The following is a 9,215-nucleotide window of genomic DNA, read 5'->3' as shown; positions in this document are numbered from 1 at the left end:
CCCCCCCCCTGCAACGACAGCGTCAAACCCTCTCGACAGTAATTTTCACCCCCCAATATACATAATAATATGTAGAATATATGCATTTTTTCTGTTCGTTTTTTTTTCCATTCCGTCCTCGCCGTGTTTGTTCATCGATTAAATAAACCAATATTACGACTATATACAATAATATGCGCGTTGCTGCAGTGGGCCGAGTGCGTACGACAATAATATATTGTGTGTTTTTTCGTTTACCTATACCCCCGTCCTACAGCCCGTTTTATTGCAGGCCAGCCGAAAGTCACTGTCATCGCTCCATGTCGTGTTATAACAATACTAAAAAAATACTGTTGTACGCGATAACGAGCGTTTGACTACCCGCCGCCTGTTGTGGGTACATATTTTTATATAATTTGTAAGGTACAAATAGTATTACCTAGGTATCGTGTTCACCTGCACCAGCTGTAGCGACAAAGTGCGAGTATCGTTAAACGTTTCGGGACTCGTAAAACGATAATAACAATAATAATAATAATAAATGATATCCGTATGAATCTTGGAATTTCGTGGACGCAGATACAAAATAGGCTAACTTGAATTTTTTTTAAATCCGCTTTTGTACACATTTGAATTTAGTTGTCAGTGGTAATTATTCTTTTTATATTTCAAGAATCATACAATATTAACCGTAAACGGCGTAAACGAATGATTATACATTTATGGCACGTGTTGAAAGGAGTATGGTATGAACGATTGAACCCCCTTCAAAACCGTCGATCTGGATTGTATTTGATTAATTCAATTAAAAACTTGTTTTTATTTTTAAATACAATGTTTCAAATTAGGTTTTTGAAGTATAAGTATTCAGGTACTCGTGAAAATTGAAATTGTTGACGGTTTTGTAGAAACTCGGAAACATTGTGATCTCCTGCTATATAGGTGTATGATTGATATTGTCCTCGGTTGTTGAGTGCCTGGGTTTTAATTTTTTTTTTTATATGAAAATTGTACACTGCTATTCTTACCTCCTAGATTGGTATCGAACATCAACATTGTTACATCGTTCAATAGTAATGATGTATTGCATTTCAACAGAAATAATCTAATAATATTACCGATATTGGATCATTATAATATACCAAGGTAGTCAAAAAAGTCATAACCTATTTATTTCATTAAAATTCTCCTTATATACAATACATTTAACATGCAAGTAAACAGAAAAATATTTTACATTTTACATTCTACAGTTATAGCATAGTCCTAAGTATTTGTATTTGTTATTAAATACGATTAGTATATGTCACCAATCAAAGCAAATAAAAAATATCAACTTTTTATAAGATTGTTTTGTATGCGTTGGGTGTGTGCAGTTCTACAAGTGTTTTTTTTTTTTATGCTCAGACGAAAATCGCACAATAACGATACACTTACTACACGATAACGTATTATTACGTGATAGGAGTTAGGACCTTAAACCAGTCTTACACTGAAATGATAAATTATGACGTGGAAACACGACGGTGGGATTTACGGTGAATAAAAGTATAATGATAGCGCATTCCACTGCAAGTAGACCGTTTCGAGCGCAATAATTTATCTCGATTGTGTATAATATAATATGAGCTATTTTAAATCATCCTCGGCGGATGCAAATATTGTGTGTAGTGTGTACACACGAAGATACACTTGTTGGTGAATACACACATAGTTGTGTTGTTCTTAGATCTTTTGTGTACCAATATAATGATCGTTTTGTTATAATACTTTAATTCGTAATAAATTTATAGGAAGCTTGCGAATGGTTTTCGCTGGAACTATCTAAGGGTATAATAATTATAGTATGTATAGTTAACGGAAATAAACTTAACGCAATATCACTTTATTGAACGTATAGCATATATTTTTCGTTTCCAGACGAATCCAGGAATGATTAATTGTTTTTTATTTTACAACCATTTATTTTAATATGTTATATTTTATAAATTGATATACAGCTGTTTAAGTGTTTGAATAAATTTTCGTGCATAGTACAAATCCATCGTAGAGTCTAGTTTCCGGTAGCAAAATTAAAATATTAGTGAGTTGCATTTAAGATTGTTACTGTTTTGATTCCCTCACGTTATCGTATGATTTGTGAAGAAAAACTATAACCAACATCTTAAGGTTACGACAAACACATTTTTGTCAAATTTATTTTGGTTTTTGAAATAAGTTTAAAAGGCAAGTGTACATGTGTCTTATATTTAAAGTAGTAACTTGTTTTAACAATGTTGTTTTATATATATAGAAGATAAAAATGCAAAAAAAAAATTAGTTTTAAGTAAATAAAAATCATTATAACAATTAGTAACAAACCAATAAAAAAATTTATTATGTTATATTGTTATTTAATATACTTTAGAAAAATAAAAATAAGTAATACGAACGTCCATATTATTATAATATTTTGTATCAATTGAGTCCCATTGTTGGAATATTATATAGATAATGTTTAAAATCCGTTCCTGTTGTTTGTCGTGGAACCCCTTTCAAATGCATGTACCTAACCATAATATAATATGATATACGTAAGATAAGTACCTATTCGAGAGTCCTCAGGGAATATTAGCCAATTATTATTATGTAATATAAATATTCGGTTTTTAATTGTAATTTTTTTTTTAATCTTGAGGACACTGATGAACAACAGTATATTATAATGTATATAAGTGTATAATAATAATAACACAATTAGATTATATTGTTACAAGCTTTGTTTTTTTCGACCACGGAGATAAAACTCGATATTTATTATTTTTATATTATTCTCTTTACAAGGATAAGTGTTCCAATCGGTGATGTCATTGTTGACAGTACAATATCATGATGTGTTGTTATAACGATTCGTCGTAGACACTTCGATTATTGGTGATTTATAGTGAGTTATCCAGGGCCGGCGCAAGAAGTATTGGAGCCCTGGGCGAAACCATGTTTTGGCGCCCTTAACAACCCCCCCCCCCCGCCTAGTTTGAGTAGTAGTAAAATTAAGTTTTTTAATAATATCTAAGTTAAATAAAATTAGTATGTATTATAACTTTAAAAACAATAAATTCGAAAACAATAAATAATTGTGTGTGTCAGACAATTGTGTCTTTTTGATTTACGCTAGACTGCGTTATTTTCGCCTTAATGTCCGAATGTGTTTTATTGCCGTGGTTTTTCTAATAAATCTAGATGTAATCGTCTAGTTTTATGAAGTTATTTATAAATCGCTGAATATAATGTGAAAATAATTATTACGACCATCTATATATTTGATTGACCCACACAAATGCGGTGGTATGCTTCCATGATCCATAGTTCCATGCATTATTTTTACATCAAAACCAGAGGTATCGAATATCGATACACTGTTTTATTCTTATACATTATAAAAATATGGAACAATTGCAGATGCATCTTCAATTAAAACGACATTAAATAATTATAATTTCAAATTGTACAGATTGTTAATGCCTATTAAAAGATAATTTAAATAAAAATAATTTACAGTTTGGCGCCCCTTCCGTGCTGGCGCCCTGGGCAGTCGCCCAGGTCGCCCATAGCTTTCGCCGGCCCTGGAGTTATCTTCCATCAAAAAGAGCATCACGGTGTTCAGTTTTTCGAAATTCTTCAGTTCTGTACACAATATTGTAACATACTATTTTATTAATACTTAATAGCTCTGGCTGACCACCGTCTATATTTTTTTTAGAAATTATTTCCTGAATCGTTATTTTTAGGTTTAAATTTTTTAGATTTAATTTTGACATGGAAAAACGTAATTTATTTGAATCATTTTAAGTATTTGAATATTATATAATTTTTAGTATTTCTGATGGTACAAATAGAGCAGTGTTTCCCAACCTTTTTACCACCACGGACCACTTCGACAATATTTTATAGGTCGCGGACCACCTCAATTTTACGCTAAGTAGGAAGATCTTTTTTTTTTGCTCATTAACAAGAATACATAAAATTAATCTAAAAATGTTAATTCGGTCGTCGGCAGCAACAACGATAAGGTAACCGTTTAATACGATCCTCAATAAGCCGTAATGTTTTTTCGCTATTTAAAAATAATAAATAAATAATTTGTAATAGAAATCGAAGAAAAAATCTATGGTACCGAGGACCACCGGTCAGGAAACACTGAGTTAGAGGATGATCATTTTGAACAAAAATATCACTAATACGAATTAATAACTATTAAAAAAGCCACCAAGTAGGTAACCGTTCAGCCGTATCTACAGAAGTTTTGAGTGTACCTCGTAATATACGTAGGTAACTGTATTAATACCGCTAAAATTTGAAAATTTCTTAAGCCCCGAGACTTGTCCACTCTAGGCCCCACCCTAGATTTTTGCCTATTAGTATATACCTAGTATTTACTCTGTCCAGCGAGCGATTACGCCGTGCCCGAAGAAGACCGATTCATCTGTTCATTTTTTGAATGAACAGATCTTATATAATGTTATTATATTATAAAAAGTGACGAAATTTTTGGGAGTGGCATCGTGTACACTCGCACCTCTTTTAAATTCTTACTCATAATTGTTTGACTTAGGTGTTAATCGAAAGGCAAAACAGCTTTGACTTTGAGGATTAAATATTAAGTTTTTATTATACGCAAAATAATATTATTATTTTTTTTTTTGTATTGATCTAAAGCCCGGTAACTATGGCCTAAGCTCTATTTAGGGGGAAACGGTTGATTTGAAACATGTATTTGAATGCGTGGCAAATATGTGTTTCTAAAAACCCGAGTGGTGACCCATCCGAGTGCTAGTAACGACGGCCGGTACGTACACTCAGAGCGTTGTCGCAGATTGAGCGTACGACAGTGCCTCACCAGGCCACTTTAATATTATTTTACACATTGGACATTATAAACTGTATTATTTTACCTATGCATATTGTGCGTCGGTATATATTTACTAGATTTATTATTCAGCTTTGACCCAGTCTGTCAAAATTGCTTTTCGTTCTGATTGAAATATTTATAATATAATATAGATTACAAACATAATGGTTTGCATATTGTACTCCTATTTCACAAATCACATTTATCCTATACTTATAGTTTTAGATACCATGTATGTTATAGTTATTTTTAATTTACATAATATGGAAATTATTCGATAAAACTGTGAGATTGATTTAACAACAACTGGCCTCAAAAAATATGTTTTGCATCCCCTTATAATAGAGACTGTAATAATGGCACTCGTAAATTCGTAGATAAATGACCAGCAGCACGTGACATACGACGACGTCTTAGGCATTAAACCGTCATCATCGCCTCCCGGTCGCGGTCGGTGCTTGCGTATTATGCTCAGCGTTTTTCCTCTCTCTCTCTCTCTCTCTCTCTCTCTCCGTCCGACTTTGGCGCGTATTGTCATAATAACAATGCTATGAACCGTCGTCGCCGTTTTCCGCGTTTTCTTTCGGTCGCCGAGCACACTACACGAATATAATATTATATTGTCACCACCATTACATATTATTATTATTATTATTATTATACTATTATACGCGCCGCCGCTGTTTCGGTAGGTATTTATTGTTATTATTATCGTCGACCTGCAGGCACCGGCCCGGCGCAGCCAACCGACCGTCTCCGCGTCCGCGCGACACCGAACGCAGTCACCGGACGAAACCGCGTTGTCGCCGCTGTCGTCGTCGTCGTCGCACGACACGGTCCGCGGGCTGCGGACGTTGTCCCTCGCGAGGCGGCAAAGCACCTGCTGTGCGCGCGACGACTATTTAATATGCCATACACATGTACAGGTTATATGTATATGTATATATATATATATATATATATATATATGTATATGTATTGTGTATTATATAAAGGCGCACAACTATGACGACGGCGACAGCTGCGGCGGACGTTGAACCGACAATCGTAAAATTCGACGACTGCGGCGATGCCCATTTCGCCTTCGCCGTGGACGCTTCCGTCGTTTTCGGCCGGTATCGATCGGCATTACAATAAAATCGCGTTAGGTCGTGACGAGCGATACCAAATGGAATCATTTTTTGAAGAAAAAAATTGTTGAAGAACGGTCGAAATTATGTCATATTGATTGCAACTAAAATATGGTCTCGAATCAGGTTCGGTGGTCATGCGAAATGAGTTCAATACTGATCAAAGAGTATGATAATAATTTTAAAGTCTGATCATCGATTAAAATATATATATTTCTTTTAAATTAAAGTACTTGTTTTGATATAAAAAATATAATATGCAATATGCAAAATGCAAAATGCAAGCGTAACTTGATGTATATACTGATGTAACCTTCAATTCATACAACCACTATCTCGGTTATTTAGTGCTTTGGTAATATTAGTATGTTCTTACCTAACAAGCTACACCAAACTATAATATTTCCATAATCAATATTCACACGTATGAGAAACTGTGAAAAGATACTTTCCTACAACAGTTATGTAGCTGAATTGCCTATATACGGTGCCGTATCGTTATGATTTTAGATTTGCAGCGCTTTAAGTATACCTATTATGATATTTACCTGAAAAAATAACCCAAATACCCATTAGTAAAGTTGTACTATGAAAAAGAGATGAAATAAAATGAACTTTCACTTCCAAAGCTGGTACTATATTTTTTATCATAATATGATTTAGGTATTATGTGAATAATAATAGTTATGAAATACAAATTGTTTGATTAAATAATATATTATTCTTTTTAATTATATAAGTAACAAAAAATCTAAGTATTTAATATTTCCAAAAATTTAAATTTACTTATTATTTAAGCGTGCCAATCACAGGCAATGAAGAACGCCATTGGTCGGCTTTGTCATGCTAACGACCAATGAGGTTCGTGTTGTGCGTTTAGCGTTAAGCAGACTGATAGAACCAACTTAGATCAAAATCTGCTTTATTAAATGTTCCACAAAAAGCAATTTTCTACGTCTATTCACTTTCGATCTACAGTCGTATAAGTAAAACATGATTAAAACTTATTGGTCATATTTCGTACATACTAAACTAATACGTAACCATTTGTTATAATATGTCATGAACAATTTTGTAAAACAGAAACTTATAAAAATTTAAATGACTCTTATTTTAATATTATAGTCACGTAGAAAAATGAACATTTATTATCGATTTAAAACCAATATAATAATTCATCTATAATATTATGTTTATTGGGTATTCAATAGATGAAAACAATTTTAGCCGTAATATTTTAATTGTATTGTCTTCATATATTTTTACCGTAGATAAAGCATCAATCAAAAAATTAGGATTAAGTGTTATTTATGACGTATAGAGCTTAATATTTAATCGTCATATTTCAGTGAAGGTATATTATACGACATCTTGTGTGTGTATGTAATATTTCTAGAAGTTATTGGATGGCAATAGTTCAGATTAACAATTGAAGCATAGTATAATTATTGTGGTCATGATAAGTAGTCGGGATTTCATTGTAAAACCTCAAAAGCTTTTAAAAATCTAATATCACCATTCAGTGACATATCTAATACAGATGAATAAAATATGATTCATTTTATGACTGTTAATTTTGAGTACCTACTTGGTTGTTTAAAAGATAGGAGTCATCAAAGTTTACGAGATTTTGATATCAGTCATCACCTGTATTAGCTGACATATGCTACGTACAATATTGGTTTATGTTTTATTGTACAAATGTACTTAGTTTAGCAAAGAAACAAGGTACAACTATATCACTGAAATCACAAAAGATAAGTTAGACAACAATTAGACGTCTGTACATTGTATAAACGCGATCACCTATATATATATATATTTATTTATTTAATCAAGTATAGAATTAAGTATTATTAACCGTTAGTAATAATTAATTAAATATTGATTGTTACTATGTAATATACAAAAAATTTCATTTTATATACTTCTTGTAAATACCAGTAAATATAATTTGAATTAAATATATTTAAACTGTATATTTTTCTTTAGCCTGATTGTTTGTTTTGAAATATAAAGTGATGAATAAATTATTGAAAAAAAATTCATTGATAATAATATAATAATATACTACGGTTTTAAAAATAACTATAAATCCAAAATATTCTGAAAATGTATAGCTTAATTTATACAAATGGAAATTATCAAAATAATAGTATTGATAGAAAACCACTTTTCCTATCAAATTATTTTCAGTAGTAAATGTGGTCAACTCAATCATAGAAATGGACTATTACAAAAATGTTAAGTACTTTTTACAATTATACAATATGAGCATGGTGTTACACCTAAATCTGATAAAAAATAATTGAGTTCTATAAAAATCAGCGTAAAAACTAAAATCATCACAAAAACAGAGACTTAAAGAAAAATTGAATAATTTAATTCACATAAATTAATATAAAAAATTTGTCTCGATTATTAAAGTAGAATTGTTGTTTCTTTTTTATACACATATTATTGTTATATAGATAATCATTAATCGATTAGATGTAAATATAAGTAGGCAATTTTTCAATAATACAAAAAATAATTGTTTACTATTTATTATTATTAATTAGAAATTTTGTCATTTAGTAATGTATTTTTTTAAGTTATACATTCTTTTAATAATGATTTCGATACATAATATCATTCATAACATATCGAAGAAAAAATGCAAAACTGTAAGGACGCGTTGACTGCAGTTTTAAATTATAATTCAACTTAATATCATAACGCTTATTAAAAGTCGTTGCAACAGAATCATACGATAACCAATTATTATTCATCTACCCGATAGTATAACTTACCAACAATGGCTACTTACATAATACAAATATTATTATCGATTAGCCGTACAAAATTATTTACTTTACAAACAAATTAGTATGGTTTCAAAATATGTAGTTGCCGGTTATATCTTATGCACGCGATATTACAATATTTTAAATATATGCTGGTTAGAAACAAAAATACTGGTACCTACCTACTAATTATAATGGTTTTTACTTATTTTAACATTTCACATGATTCGACAGTATGATACTGAAAAATGATCTTTAACATCTTATTTTTTTTCCATTCTATTGTTCATAATATAATAAATAATTTTTCGTTTCGTAGACCTATTTAAAATGGGACGTTAAATGATCATGCCCGACACGCAAAGTTTAAATTGAACCATCTAATCTGGATCCATCATGTCAGGATTGACCTCTGCTCGCAATTTTCGTCTA

The sequence above is a fragment of the Myzus persicae genome, unplaced genomic scaffold (assembly GCF_001856785.1).
Source record: "Myzus persicae strain clone G006 unplaced genomic scaffold, MPER_G0061.0, whole genome shotgun sequence".
In the NCBI taxonomy this organism is placed as follows: domain Eukaryota; kingdom Metazoa; phylum Arthropoda; class Insecta; order Hemiptera; family Aphididae; genus Myzus; species Myzus persicae.
Note: the sequence above shows the minus strand (reverse complement) of the source record.